Genomic DNA, 14,809 nt, shown 5'->3' with positions numbered 1-14,809 from the left:
GAAGGAGAAACGGCCGTTTATGATCCGACCGTTTATTGCGTCGAAGCCTCCGAGGAAAGATTGTAAGGTCGCGAACGGGTTGTATAATTTGCCAATTATTGCTAATTGAATGGCATAAACGGCATTTAATTATCGAGCTGGCCCCGGACTTCCCACGTTATTGGATCTCTCGCGAGAAAAGCCCCATTCGTCCAATCCATCAGTCAATTCCTTCTAATATGCCGCGATCGATTTGAACTTTGTTTATCATCTTCGGTGCACAGAGTGATTGAGAAACGCGTGCCAATAGTTTTGGAGGTGAATCTACAAGTAAAAAATTGGAAAAATATTTGAAAAATTGAAAAGATTTATCTTAAAGGATCCTTTAATGTCAGCCACCAGAAGGAATCATTTATAAAAAAAAAACACGAAATTAATTTATTCCTATAAATAAATAAATAATTTATGTACAAAATTTTTTTCATTAGTTTTAATACGAGAAACTAAATACACAAATTTTCGTCGAAATCCAAAGATGAATTTTGGTACGGTTTCTCGAATTCCTTATTTATTCAACGATACAATCGAACGAATTTTGCACGATTTGCATGGAAGGATATAAAATACGAATACGCGCAATAAAATATCAAAACATAAACGTCCTCTTTATCGAGACGTCCACGTCCACATTTTTCCAAAAATGTACCGAGCCGAACCTGTGTGCAAGCATCCAAGAGCTGAAAATGGATGAAGAAACGAAAGAAACGAAACGAAGGAAGATCGGACGCTATTACTCCCGGCAAGTTATGGTTATAGATTATCGGCGGACAGAGAGAGGACGAAGAATCGTACAACCGTTAGGAGAGATTGAGAGATTCCCCGCGTTGGAAAGTGGAGGAAGAAGAGAGTTAAAGGTTGAACCCGAAGAGAAAATGGACGAGGTGGAGGGAGAGATAAAACGTGTAATCCCCGGTTAATTCGTTCGTCGCTCGTGTACGTATCGGCAATTAACTCGGTAATTAGGCGTAAAACCGATAATTCCGCGCACTCGTCGGCCAGAAATATACGCGGCTCGATTAACTTCTATTCGCTCGCTTTGTAAAATCGCGTGTCATAATTCTTCTCCCGCTTTCCCTGAAACTTTATTTTCGAATCGTCCGCTAATATTTCAATAAAATATTATTGATTTATCGATCGATCGAATAATTGTATTTCTAATTAAGCAATTATTAATACGTTTAGTTTCAACAATAATTTCTTTTGAGATTAATTTGTTTTTTTTTAGTTTAATAATTTTAATTGAGTGATTTTCTTTGTTTCTATTGGTTTATCCTTTATTTTGATATTTTTTATGAGAATATTAATTGAATTGAATCGTACACCTTTTGATTTAATCGAAGAAGAATCTGAGTTTAGTTTCTGGATTTAACATTGAATATTATAGAGGTATATTTGTATTAATTTTTTTTATCAGAATATTTAAATATTATATTTATAAGATTAATTTTAAATTTAATATTTTTCGGATTTGCGTAGCCAATAAATTTCTCACATTAACATATATATGGGTGACGTTTTCTTGTTTGAAATAAGATTTTAACCCTTTGCATTTATATTTAAGAAGGTTATCGATCAAGTAAGAAGAGGCCTTCAATCAAAACGTTATATTATATATAATTATATCATGCATATAAAATGTAATTATATGTATATATGTAAAATATACTTTCGAATCAGAGAATTCAAAATTGATCTGTCAGCCATTGTATTTTTATACAATTTTAAATCTAAAATATTATACGGAATTTTTTCCATCGATAATATAGAACTGAGTTGAAGCCGGACAGCCAATTGGAGCCATTGAAAACAACTAATTCAGAATTGGTTAATAAAAACTAAGAACCGATTGTTTTAAAATATGTAAAATGAAAAAAATATTAAAACTACTACTCGTCAAACACATCGAGGTAATTAAGAATTATTAATCGATCGTATCACAATTTTTTATCAGACTCGGAAAATTTTTTTAGAATTCTCTACGTGTTTCACGATATGAGAAACGGTTAGGAAAAGGGCAGAAACAAAGAAGACTGTTATTCGAAGCATGGACAAGCTACGGAAAACCGTGGCAAATCGTAAAGTACAACAAGTGGGGAAGGTTAAGGTAAGCAGAATGGATTCCCTGTCGTAAATCGCAGAGAATGACGACGCGACGAATTCCGTTCTCTCGCGCGAGGGAAAAATTGGGGGAAAAATCGGGCAGATAAATAATAGCTTTGACTAACTTCTTTCTCAGGCGGATGCTCGCGCGAGGAGAGGCGAGAAGATGTTCGAAAGAAGATAGATCTTTCGTGGTAAAAGGGGGCGAAATGCTGGCGCGCATGCCCGATCCATGGATCACGCTCGCTACCAATGGCTGGGGAGCCGTAACCTCGCGGGCACCTCTATCGCACGTGTACAACGCCGTGTAAATATTTGTATGATGCACGGCCTGAAACCTCTCTCAATCTTAACAGAATCTTTGCCACGGCGTGTACACGTATAATCTCAGGTTGATATCGGGCCGAGCAAAACGCTCCTTGCGAACGAACGAGGGAATAAGATCGTTTTCAAACGTGTCCCGAAGGATGAAGTATCGGATCGACCTGTGCCTCGCCCAGGTTTCCTCTGTGAGAACTCGATTCGGGCGAGAAGAAGTTCAATTCGAATTGTTTTCGGTCGTTAGAAATTTCTTATTCTTATTTCCTGTTTGGTTATTCCTTTTTTCCAATTGTTTTGAAATTTATTTTTCCACCTAGAGTTTCTATCTATCTGTGAAAAAGAATTGAGAATGTTGCATACTCTGATTTAGATCATTGAATAGATAGAAAAACTCGGCGATTGATTCTGCCCATCACTGCTTTGTGAAATCAATTTTTATAATGACAATAATAATTCTATAAAGGAAATCTTCCACTCGTCGCTTACTGTTGCTCACTGTTGAGCAAGAACTGACAATATAAATGCAAATATATTTTTTAATCAAATTGTATTAAATATATTGTTGACTCGAATTTGCAAAAATTGTTTTTTTTTTTTTTTAATCCTATCAAACTCATAATAACTCGTGTGAGGATTGTGCGAGAAATACAAGTAATAATTTCTCTTTTCCTCGAAAAGGCTAGAATCAATACGAATATATATACAACATGTCGACAAAAGTAATAAAAAACATTCGCGAGAGTTGTCTATCTAACGATAAGTTTGTTAAAGTTTCTATCGTAAGAATATCGTTTTGTACGAGCTAATCGAAAAGAACTGTTAAAAGAACTATTTTAGAAGAAAAATTCGAGGGGCGCGGAATGCGATCGGTCCACTTTTTCGTTTTTAATTCTCGCGGCATATTTCGGCCGCGTGCCGCTAAAATATGCAGGTGGATCGCGCGTTGGAATGGCGGCTTAATGCCGCCACGAAATATCGGCGAGATTATTCAGCCGGGCTTGATTGGAGATGAGCAAACTCGATAAGCGGGCTTCGTGGTCCCCACGAAAGAATTTTCAGGTCTGGGAGCAGGTGTCGTGTATCGGGCAACCTGTTTCAACCATGCCACGAGAGAAAACGACGAAACAGCCAGCCTGCCGCCTTCTACGATGCCCTGCTCTCGTATTCAAATAACCCCGCAGCCCGAATACCAACAGACTGAGACGAATCGATCATGAATGAGTCAAATCTCGGGCTAATGCTTCTCATTTTTCACGCTTCAAGACGGCCTTCAAATTTTTCAAATTTTTTTCTCTCCTCTCTTCATCGTGGAACAATTTCTCCTCACTGTTTATTTTTCACTCGCTCATCTTTTTTGATATTCCACGTCGTGGAAACAATGTTGCGGCTGAATAATCGATTAATTTATTATACAACAAGCTAAACTTCGAACAATCGAGTGTTAATTTCATCTCTTATTCGATCTCTCCTATCTGTTTATTTATAACGATTTGTAGATCTCAATCTATTAAATGAAAAAAGATGAACGTTAATTTTTCTCCTCTCCTTTTCTCGAAAGGGACGTTCGATCTTAAAATGAATTCCGATCAGAAAGGCGTTTCGTCTTCGAATGCGGTTTTTCCTAGAATTTCGTGAAAGCAAGATCGTGGTTATTATAAGACCGAATATGTCAATCATCTTTCTTCTCGGTTACGGATGTATATATATATATATATATATATATATATTAGTGGTTTCTGACCCGGAAATCATCTGAAATCCATACGTCCATATCGATGCTCTCCATTAACTTTCGACGAAATCGATCTCGATACCCTTAATTCGATCGGAAGGGGATAGATTTCGGTGAAATCATCCGATTAAATTGTCTTCTCTTCCACCTTTTGTGTCGTATAAACCCTGTGAACCAGTAGTTCTCAACACCAAGTCGCCGATTCGCTATTACTCGCTACTTAAAAGTCCATTTCTTTCAAAATAATATAACAAAATTTAAGAATCGGTCTAAACTTTTGGAAACATTAATTTTTTTAAATTTTTCCTAGCTTTGGATAGGAGGCGTTGCAAGTTGTTGGAATATTACAACATTATTGTAACCGAGAAGGCAGAAGTGTTAAGAGTGCGGTTACGTGAACTTTGATTAATAGATTTTACTTGACTCGAACTTTCGCTTCGATTGGACAGAAGCTGTTTTCTTTGTGCCTATGATTTCAGAGGTTCCACAACGTAGGATTAAATATAAATTTCGATTTATTCTTCTCGATTCTTCGAATATTTATCTCCTTGGCTTACAATTCGAGCGGAGTCACGTTCGGGGTATACGAATTACAGTCCAAACGTGATAAATGGTACATACAGAGCCATATTTCCGTCTGTCCCGCCATCCAAACAATTAGACAACTCTATCGTAGCTGTTGAACAAGTCATTAAACAAGCCTCGAGATAACGAGTTAAATATCAACCTTCTGCTATCAACGTTTCAATCTCCGTTTAGATAAATCATATACAGAGTGGATATCGTATTATGGATGTAATTATCCTCTGAACCTATTCGAAAAAGTGTTTCAAGTGAGAATTCCAATTGAAGATTCTATTTTAAGAAGCCCGTTTTATGATTCTACCATTTTATATGTAGAGAGAGACGCGCTTTTTGTTCAATATTTCTTTCTCAGTGTAAATTTATCGGAAAGATAAATTTAAAAAGATTGTTACCTTACCATTCTCACAATGAAAAATGAACGAATAATTCCAATGTTGATGTGATCCACAAAAATAATGCGACAAAGAAGCAGACTCTTTTAAAAATTAAAAAAGAAGAAAGAACACAACAAGAGCTCGAAATCGAGCTAATCCAACCCTAAGCGAATTACCCGTTGCAACTTTCTCTGAAAATCGGATCCTCGTCGATCTCTCGATCGATCCTTTGTCCAGGCCTCGCGACGATAAGCTCGTTCGGATCACGCTGGCTGCAACCGATTTTGCAACGAGCCTCTTTAAGCCTCTCGCATAAATTATACAAGCGTCTCTGTCCCTCCTCGCGCCTATTACGAAACCACCGGCTCTCCCCCCTTGTTCACGCTCAACGACCGACTACAGGCGTGACTTTTATTACCGTGCTGTGTAACCTCTGGCACTGCAACAGGGAGGAGGAGTGTACTTTGTCGTCGCTCGAGTTCCACGCGTTTGCGACACCCTCGCCATCTAAGATCCTAAGATCGTGAACTTTTGTCGAGAGACTTCCTTCCTTGGAAGAAGGATTACTTGCGAATTCCAAATCTAATCTTTGATAGTTTTTGTCTAATAAGATTGGATGGCTCGTTGAATTTTCTAGATCGAATTTTCGAAAGCTTTCCTTTTTGTCTGATAAAATCTTCAAGTTCGTAAAAGAATAAAATCCTTGGTATTTTTTCTCTCGTCGAAAATAAGCAATCGAATCCCAATTAATCAACGAACAAGCTCTATTTTCAGATTCCCATTTTATACGCTTGATCTTGGATCTTAATCGTGTTAACCGATCGATAAAGAAAAGAAAGATCAAAGCTATCCGGATCCGAGCACAAAGGGGTTCATTCTCGGGTAAATAAATATTGGTCGTCATCTCGTATCGTGACCAATTGCACTTACACACCCATTTCCCCTTGTCGCATCGGATCCAGTATCGAGGAGAGTGAGTCACCAGGTTCGTTCAATCGGCGTTCCAGGGAAGAACGGACGGCCGACTGGTTCCTGGAACGCTCTGGTATGCTAATTGCGATTGGCCTGTGCGTACTCGCGAACATTGTCGTATGCGGCATCGGAGGCTGGACCAGCGAGATCGACCTCTCCTCCTCCTCCTCCTCCTCCTTCGTCATTCTCGAGGAACACGCGGTGCTTGCGTTTCTAAGGGCGCGGTTATGACATTGGAAACGATTGATCGATTGATTTAATTTCATCCTCTGTTAAATTATTTCTATTATTGAATGAAAATTGCGAAATTGAAGATGGAAGAAAGAAAAAAAGAAATGATTTGTCGTCATTTGTCGTCCTGTTCAATTTCGATCGATATTTCGAAATTGTATATGCAACAAACGAAATTCGTGAATCATCGGTACAATTTGCTTTTCTTAAAGCACAAGTTGGACAAATTTTCGTGGAGATCTGAAGATAATCGGATGTTTACGTGGGAGGGGAAAATTCCTTCGGGATTTAGTGGGGTTAGCCAGCAGGTTCGTTGGACATTCTCGTGGCAAAGTCGTTTAGGAAACGGGATCCTTGGGGATGGCTGGCATGAAAGAAATTATTGTGAAACTTAATAAAACTTTTTAGAAACGCTACAGTTGAATCATCGTTTCTTTTGTTAGTGCATATTTGTACCTTACAATTCAACACGTATGTAAATAACGTGATATTTTATAACTTTTTATAATTATCTATGCAAATCTAGAGTTTCATCATTGAAACAACTAATTACTGTTATCTTTGTACTATATTTCTCTCGCCGTAATATCCGACTTTTCCATCTGATTCCAGATAAAAAGTACAAGTTTGTTCAATATAAACTATAAATTAAATTAGAGCTAGAACAATCAAATCGTCTCGGATATTTTTGTAAATAAATGTTCTTTTCAACAAAAGATAGAACGCAACTGACCAAATCTACGAAACATTAACTTCCATAAGATCTCTCCATAAAAGATAATCTTTTCAACTTGTCCAAACCAAGAAATGCACCGTATCGGTTATATTTTATATCACAGATCTCTGTATTCTCAATTATCCAGCGATCGCACGGAATAAGCCACGATATTCGATTATTACCCGGACGTTCAATTAACAATTCACCGGTCACGCGAGCCATAAATATCGCTGCGTATCTATCCGAGCCGTTTATTAGAATGCAATTAATCGGTGGCCACGATGTAGGTTAACGCTCGATCATACGTAGAGCATATGTATATACACACACGTGCATATATTCAATGTGTATCTTGGTCGATTTAATTGAATAAGTGTGTCGCGCGGAGACACATAACCGCGAATTATCTCCGCTCGCAGATCGTGGCGCGAGAGAGTCCGAGTGTACACACGGTGTTTCGTCTATGACCGAACACGCTAGATGCCTGGTAGATAAGGTAGATGCCTGTAACGAACGAGAGATTAGCATCGGTGGAATTTGCCGGGAGATTCCTGGTTCGAATCGACAACGAGAGTCGCGCGAAAAATTTGTCACGGTGTTGTGTAAGCTTGGATAATTTGGGACGAACGAGATACGTGCTTTTTAATGCAAATTGACAATTTCGAATAAAAAAGGATTATTATTCGTTCGAATGTGTCGATTATTAAATTTGTAAATAATTTAAATATTACTTTGTATGATTGATGATAAGTAGGATGTTAAATTCCAACTTTCTTTTGTTTGTATATCAATTTTGAATTTGTATCGATCTCAAACACTTCTTCTGAGCGTTGAACAAAAACTTTTTAATCGAAATATCGAATTTTAAATTTCTTCGTAGGATGAAGAAAGGATTTTGGTGTACAATTTGAATGAAAAATAATTCGATCTAGATAGAGAGTGTTTTAAAGGATATTGGATACAATAGCAAGCTGCTTTAGCCTAAAATCTCGTTGTTTTCGTTGTAATCGAAAGAAATGAATCGACTGTCGTAAATCATTCGTAACTGAAACAAATGTCGTAAATAAAACTGTACTTTGAAACTTCATTAGGTAATATCTAGTACTTAACGCGATAATTACTTAATAAATTCCGATTCATTCCACTCAATGAATCTGATAAATGAAAGAACAATTATGAATATTTTCTAGAAAATAAATTAAGTTACAACTTCTTCTATCAGTGTATTATAGAAATACGTGAAACGGACCCTGTCTGAATAACGATTTTTAAATTTTTCGTAATTCTTGAAAATATATCTTAATAAAGTTAATTAAATTTTCTTAGTAAGTAAAGATATGTATATATATATATATATTCATTTTAATTATACTTTAGCGTCGCAATTCAAACCTGTTAACGATCATTAAAAATCGCATCATCTTACATAAATATTAATTATTCATTAAATAATCCGCAATCGACTTATCACACGACCAATCCAATCCAAGACTGAGCCAATTAAATGGCATATTCGTAATGATTCTGAAAAATGACGAGAGTCGATATCTTTAAAAAGAACTCGTATCATCACGACAATTGACACATTGTGTTAATTGCTCGTACGACTCGAATATTATCCCTGCTATCGTGAACATCCAGCCGGATGGATCCTTATTACAGGAAATAACTAAGGAGTTACGTATGCGAGTCGTGCCTCCAGCAACGTAGGCGCATCGTCGAAAATCTTCTAATCCGGGATACACCTCTTATCGATCGTTATTGAACGCCTCCAATCTCTCGTTTCGATTCCGTTCACTTCGTTAAAGATTTTATTCACCGAGATGTATCGTGTGTTTACGTGAAAATGTGGGGGAAATCTTTGGAGTTGGTTTGAAAATTTTGAAAATTAGGATATAATGAATGTTTGTCTAAATGCTTTCTATTTTCCTTTTTGATGGAGGAACATTGAAACTCGAGCAAATCCAATAATTTATTTAAATCTAAAAAATATTAATGTATAATGCGATGCAAGAAAACGAGTAAGATGTGTATTTATTATTTATTTATTTCTTAGTATTTGAGTTAATTATTTGAATTAATATTTAAATAATTTATGCATTTAATTCGTCCTTCTTTTTTTTTTTACTTGTTTCTTGAATGAAATCTTTCTGAATAGATACATGTATTTTTCTATTTAAATCCGGATATTTTACATGTTCAAATACTTGTTGCGTACCAACAATGGCTGATGCTGGTTGCTCTATGTATTTACACTTAATTAGACTTCGACCCTGAAGTCGCAGGCTTGCTTGCTAGCACTCAGTCTGTGTCGAGCCTTCATCAACGTTGGAACGAAATAATACCAGTGGAGCAAAGTGCATCTTGTATAATAAGAATCCGTGCAATTTAATCTCGCCTGTAAATATTTCAAATCTCTCTATAAATTCAAAAAAACAACATGATAAATTAATATAGAGAAATATTGAAACTTTGATATTATAAAATTAAATAATTTTGATCGATACGAAAGAACGAATTTAACGAGCAAAGAGATTTCTAAGAATTTTTTTTTTTTTTTTTTTACGTGTCAATTAATCTATCATAAATATGCCATACGGAACGATGATTAAATTTAAATAAATTTCGCAAGAATAAATTAGTAATTATCGCGTTTGGAACAACAACAACAACAAAAAAAAAGGAACGTATCGTGAATACTTTGCAATTCAAATTATAATTATCTCATTTGTCAATAAATAATTATCGTACCATAAGAAAAGAGTGGAGACCTCGAGTCGAAATCTGTCACCAAAGCACGCCAGAAGGGCCCTGCCTCAGAGTTTCCTCGCGAGTCTCTCTCCCCGGGTTGGAGTTGTAATTACATGGAAGGTAATTAACATATCAGAATGATGTTGAAATTCTTGCGAGCTGTATCGAAGCAATTATGAAAAAATTCAAAATTATATTCGCGATGAAATGCGGGACGATCGTCTCAGATCTTTGATATAGAAGTAGATCCTCGAAAATGTTTTTTTTAATTAATACGTTAATTGATTGTTTTTTGATTTTCTTATATTCTTATTTGTGGAACACCATCGTTTACTTTCATATATTAAAAAAATAAAATTGATTTAAAAATTAACGATTTAAATTATGCATTTTGTTATAATATAATTAAAAATTAAAAAAAATTATCGAAGTGAATTTATTCATTTAGAAAAAGATATCAAAATATTAATTTTAATTTTGTCGCTTCACGATCTTTCAACGATCTCTATAAACTTGACAAATGCGTATTTCAAAATCAGCAATTAATCTAAACGTTTTTAAATCATTATTCCTCTCTCATTACATAATCGTCACTTTGTCTCGCGCGTGGTATATATTATCAGTCAAATAAAAACTTTGATTCTATATCAAAGTGCAATTTAAACTTTTACTTTCAAACGATCATCAAACGAGAGTCCGAAGAACCACTCTCTCTCGACCACTTTATCCCTGGAAATTTGAACACGAGTCTTCTGCTCCAAACTGCTACGTCAAATTCCGATTAAAAAACGAGATAAATTTCCCGCCAAAATGTTAACCGTGTCAACGGTTTTTTTTTTTTAAATATCTCGAATTACATTTTCGACTACAACTATTTTTCAACAAATTTTCTTTCTTTATACCTAAAGCTACCTAATAAAATATTAAAATATTAAACTTTTATATTTAACCTTTAATTTATGTGGAGTGCAAAGGGTTAGAAATAAACGAATAATCAAAATATCCCTTTTTAATTTCAAAATTCGCGAATAGAAGTCGATCGCTCATTCAAATCGAAACCGATGTTTCGGAAGGTGTGGGCAATGTGGCGCAAGTATCATGACCAAAGGAGGGGCGCGCGGCTGCTTGCCGCCGACGTCTTGACGCGCGATCGGACCAGTGACTCTTTCTCTGCCGGCAGCATCCGATCGTCGTGCCTCGCTCTTCTCCACACACACACACACACACACTCTCTCTCTCTCTCTCTCCTCGTGTGCGTGCTCGCGAAAACGACATGCGTGACCCGCCGCCACGATTCTCGATTGCGAATTGCCGATCGATCCGCCGATTCCTCGATCCGGTTGTGAATCGAATGTGACTCGTGGATTTATTTTTCACTCGTATTGATCCGTGAGATTGCGGAGCAGGATGTCCAAGCTTATCTTCCGGGGCGCCAGGATTTCCGGATCGAGAGAAGAAGAGGACTGGTGAAGGATTCTATCGGTGAGAGGATATCTTTCTTTCCTTTTCTTTCTTTGACGATTTTTCGCGAAGATCGAAAGAATCCGGAGCGAGTCCAGGATGCCGGTTGTAACAGTTAGTCGATAAATTGATGAAAATCGAATAAGTTTCAGAGATGTGTACAACAGCAAGTGCGCGTTGAAAGCGGAGTATCTATAAACGTAAAGTGACAAGTGAGCAACAGCTTCCTTATCCTAAACACCTGTCTCGAATCGACGTTCCAATACCACTTAATTATACACCTTGTCCACGAACGCTTCCAAGTTTCTCAACCAGTCTTGGCTACTTATAAAACTAAAGTGTACTCCAGACAAAACAGGGGAGCCTCTCTTCTTAATCCATTCAATGTAACCCCTTCTGAACGAAAGTAAAATCGAAAAGCGTCCTGGAGATCGTGGAGGGGTTGGTTCATTTAGAGGACGCGTTATCCTCCTGTGATATGTATAATGGATTGTCAATCGTAGAAAACTCGTGTCGATATATTTGGAATTAATAATTTTGCATTAACATGTCGAGTATAAAGGATGATAAACTTTTAGAAATAGCGATTTTATACATTTATAATAATAACAATAATCGTTCGGTTATCGGGACTTGATAATGCAGAAAAATTTAAATAAAGAGGCTGAGACAAATATAAGAATTATTGAAAATAAAACGTAATACTTAAAAAAAGATGGAGAAAGAATAGGAAAAATGAGCATGACCCCGAAGGGATGGCCATCCGGATTCTTAATGTGATTTACGTTTCTCCAATGGCGGCTTTGTCTAGGCAACTGGTTGTCAGGCGCTGGTTGATTTTCGCAATATATTATACGGCAATATATTGCGGCCATAATTCAATGGCGACGAAATGACGCGCGAAGGTGTTCGATTCTGAGAAGCGGAGGACCGGAAATTCCGTCCCCCAGGACGTATCCGCTCGATTCATCGTTCCCACGTGCCTGTCCTCGAGGATTTCGGCTTGTTTTGCTCGATTTTTTGGGAGGAGGGTTGACGAGAAGAAGAAGAAGAAGAAGAAGAAGAAGAGGAGAAATGATGGACGGTGCGATCGACGCGTGTAACGGAACGGTTGGATGGAATGTGAATGAGATTGGATGGAAGATAGAATGGTCGGGTTGATATTTTGTGCGAGGAGATGGGCTGACGCGAGAAATGATTCGAAGCGTGAGAAAAAAATCGTCGATTTCACTGATTGTGAGCGAAATTGATAATTAAACGGAAAAAGAAAAATAATACGTGTATATCTATGTTAATAGGATGTATCGTTAAAGTTTGCCATGCAAATTAAACGTGAAAATATTTTTACGGTTTAAGAAAGAGAGAGTATTTTGTTGTAGCATTGTGTGTATCTCTCCAATTGTGAATGAAATTGAGAATTAAACGGAATTAAATGGAAGAAATAATGGATAAAGAACTAACGTATTATAAAGTTTATATATATAAATTGAGCGTAAGAAAATTTTTAATTTATAAGAAAAGGGTATATTTATTTATAAGATTTGAAAAAAAAGAAAAGTACTTTTTCACAAGTACATATATCTTCGATCTTTAAGATTTTGCTAGGTATTTTAAACGGATGTTGATTTTAGTTGCTTCGTAATCCTGTTACAACACACACGGATGTTATTCTATGGTCTAAACGTGACAGAATTGTGGATATGGCTTAGCATTCGAATGTAAAATAATATAAAATAATCATCGAGGCTTCAAGCAGAGTCAAATACATTGTTTCTTTGGAAAATATTTTCACTGCAAAACGATTAATTCTTGAATTTTTTCGCAATAATTTATTAATAACGATAATAATATTAATAAAGTTTATATTTTACAAATTCTATCGGATGATTTGTAATTTTTGTAAAATTTACCTGTTTGCTTTGCTACTTAAATCAAGTATGAATTTATTATTGTTATATAAAAGAAATTTATAAAAGATATTTGAGAGTGAAACTGTCCTGAATCATTCTCCAGACTTATTTTTTCTTCTTTTTAATGAACATTGCATTGAAAACGAAAGTTACTTGCAACACAAGTAATGTCCACTCGTGAGAAATATTCTTGAGAGCGAATACATTTTTCACTCGACGAATTTACGAATTTTAATATATGACTTGATCAAAATCCAAATCCATTTCATCTTGAAACTTAAATCATAAATTCAAACTTATTATTCAACAGTGATTCTTAATTAAAACAAAGAAATTTAATACGAAATGCATATGTGATACATGAAACAAAACCACGTTTATACAATATATTAATATATATTCATGGAACATATATATATATATACTTAGAGGCCAAAACAAACGCAAAAGTTAATATCGGTTAAAATTTATTTATTGAATTATAACCAATTCAACGAGAATAGTATATAATAATAACGTAACTAAAATCGATACTTTAATCTCGAAAAGTACCAAATGATATCAACACTCTATACACACGTTGTTATTTTATCTATTATGAAATCACCGTGTTCTCAGCAGTTTATTCCATATCCATCGAATATTTCCACGAGTAAAGCGTAATTAAAACGCGCGTTTTAGAGGCTTCTCACGCGCGTGTCTCCTCCTTTCGTTCCTCGTGGGAATCCCCGTGAATTCTCGCGGAATAGCCGGATAATTAGCGGCGCACGCGATGTCTGGACTAATTTCATCCACGAGTTGCGATTCTAGCGATCCTTCCTTCGTAAACAGGAAATACGGTTGGCGCGTGAACTTCTCGAGCAGCGAGTCAGAGAATCCCGTCACATTAAATGGCGAGGCTTATCTTATCAGGGGTGGCAGAGGCCGGTGAAACAATTATCTCGCTGTACAACGTGTTCTTTCGAATCGTTTCCTTAACCCTGTGTCGCGCCGTAATAAATAAATTTGGACAACTTAAAATTGTAGAAGAATTTTTCTTAGACATTTCCGAATTCGTCAAGTGAAACGATATAATAAAGGCTGTGCAGGGGAAGATTTGAAATTGGAAAGGGATTTTTTCAAAGCATCTTTTAAAAATAACGAAGCGAGATATTTCTTTCTCGAAAATGTGATTATTGAAAAATGAAATTTGATAATATTGGATAGATGGAAAAGAATTGATTGAGAAATACTGAAATAATCTATTACAGCAAAACTTTAAAGATATTGCAAACATTAATATACTCTAAAAAGTCATTGATAAGTCTGAATATTTTTAGTAGAATATTTATGCACGATAAATACGCAAAAAGTAGGGCATTTATGCAAATTAAAAAATATATATAAAAAATATATTTTCTAACATAAGATAATTCATATCAGTCCATTAATATATACTATTTTTAGATATTAATAATAATTATCAACAGTATTAACTTATCAAATTTATTATTAACAATATATTTTATTTTCTTTGCATTCAATGACGTTTAAAAATATTGACGTTTATTGATAAAAATTAATTTATACTTTAAAAAGCCTTGTACGATGTTATCGATGCATATTTAACTGCAAT

General features: G+C 35.6%; 1 protein-coding gene and 1 long non-coding RNA gene across 6 annotated transcripts in view; both read left to right on the top strand.

Moving 5' to 3' along the window:
• Window positions 1–14,809, top strand: part of LOC100867566 (puratrophin-1) — a 344,145-nt gene that overhangs the window by 252,596 nt on the left and 76,740 nt on the right. The gene's annotated exons all lie outside the window — the stretch shown is intronic.
• Window positions 10,766–12,740, top strand: LOC147656892 (uncharacterized). Its single transcript, XR_015293462.1, has 2 exons — window positions 10,766–11,305; window positions 12,096–12,740. It is a non-coding gene; the product is annotated as an uncharacterized LOC147656892 (long non-coding RNA).

The sequence above is a fragment of the Apis florea genome, unplaced genomic scaffold (assembly GCF_048593485.1).
Source record: "Apis florea isolate Af1SG1 unplaced genomic scaffold, ASM4859348v1 contig_3493_pilon, whole genome shotgun sequence".
Classification (NCBI taxonomy): domain Eukaryota; kingdom Metazoa; phylum Arthropoda; class Insecta; order Hymenoptera; family Apidae; genus Apis; species Apis florea.
The sequence above is the reverse complement of the archived record's forward strand: the minus strand, read 5'-3'. Positions and strand labels throughout refer to the sequence as shown.